This window comes from Callospermophilus lateralis, chromosome 1 (genome assembly GCF_048772815.1).
Source record: "Callospermophilus lateralis isolate mCalLat2 chromosome 1, mCalLat2.hap1, whole genome shotgun sequence".
NCBI lineage: Eukaryota > Metazoa > Chordata > Mammalia > Rodentia > Sciuridae > Callospermophilus > Callospermophilus lateralis.
This window is the reverse complement of record NC_135305.1, coordinates 139883489-139885344: the sequence shown is the minus strand read 5'-3', so window position 1 is coordinate 139885344 and position 1856 is coordinate 139883489.

Genomic DNA, 1856 nt, shown 5'->3' with positions numbered 1-1856 from the left:
AGAATAAAGAGCCAACAAATAAATGACCTCACCTTACATCTCAAAGCCCTAGAAAAAGAACAAATCAGCACCAAATGCAGGAGAAGGCAAGAAATAATTAAAATTAGAGTGGAAATCAATGAAATCGAAACAAAAGAAACAATTGAAAAAATTGACAAAACTAAAAGTTGGTTCTTTGAAAAAAATAAATAAGTTTGACAGACCTTTAGCCATGCTAATGAAGAGAGAAATAGAAGGAGACCTTAGAAGATGGAAAGATCTATCTTGCTCTTGGATAGCCAGAATTAATATTATCAAAAAGTCCATACTACCAAAAGCACTATACAGGTTTAATGCAATTCCAATAAAAATCCCAATGGCATTCCTCATAGAAATAGAAAAAGCAATCATGAAATTCATCTGGAAAAATAAGAGACCCAGAATAGCTAAAGCAATCCTTAGCAGAAAGAGTGAAACAGGAGGCATCACTATACCAGACCTTAAACTATACTACAGAGCAATAGTAGCAAAAACAGCATGGTACTGGCACCAAAACAGGCTGATAGATCAATGGTACAGAGTAAAGGGAACAGAGACTAACCCACAAAATTACAACTACCTTATATTAGACAAAGGTGCCAAAACCATGCACTGGAGAAAGGATAGCATCTTCAACAAATGTGCTGGGAAAACTGGAAATCCATATGCAACAAAATGAAATTGAATCCCTTTCTCTCACCATGCACAAAAGTTAACTCAAAATGGATCAAGGATCTAGGAATCAAACCAGAGACTCTGCATCTAATAGAAAAAAAAGTTCGCCGTAATTTCCATCACATGGGACTAGGCCCCAACTTCCTTAATAAGACCCCTATAACACAAGAATTAAAACCAAGAATCAACAAATGGTATGAATTCAAACTAAAAAGGTTTTTCTCAGCAAAAGAAATAATATGTGAGGTGAATAGGGAGCCTACATCCTGGGAACAAATTTTTACCCCTCACATATCAGATAGAGCTCTAATCTCTAGGGTATATAAAGAGCTCAACAAGTTAAGCACCAAAACAACAACAACAACAAAACCCCAAATAATCCTATCAATAAATGGACCAAAGACCTGAACAGAAGAAGGATATACAATCTCAGAAGATGATATACAATCAATCAACAAAAATACGAAAAAATGCTCATCATCTCTAGCAATCAGAGAAATGCAAATTAAAACTACGCTAAGATACCATCTCACTCCATTCAGAGTGGCAGCCATTATGAAGACAAAAAACAACAAGTGCTGGTGAGGATGTGGGGAAAAAGGTACACTCAATGCACTGCTGGTGGGACTGCAAATTGGTGCAGCCAATTTGGAAAGCAGTATGGAGATTCCTTGGAAAGCTGGGAATTGAACCCCATTTGTCCCAGCTATTCCTCTTCTCAGACTATACCCAAAGGACCTAAAAACAGCATACTACAGGGACACAGCCACATAAATGTTTATAGCAGCACAATTCGCTAAATAGCTAAACTGTGGAGCCAACCTAGATGTCCTTCAGTGATGGCATTAGAGAAGATTATGCTAAGTGAAGTTAGCCAATCTCCCCCCCCCCCCGCAAAAAAAATAAAACAAATTCTGAGCGTCTTCTCTAATATAAGGGGGGACTTATATCAGACTTATATCATCTATAAAATGGGGTTGGGAGGGAGAGCAAGGGAGGAAGATTACCTCTAGATAGGAATAGGGATGGAAGGGAAAGGGAGGGAGAAGGGGAATAGCATGGATGGTGTAAGGAGATCATTATACAAAATACATGTATGAAGATGTGAATTTGGTGTCAACATACCTTATATACAATCAGAGATATGATAAATTGTGGTATAA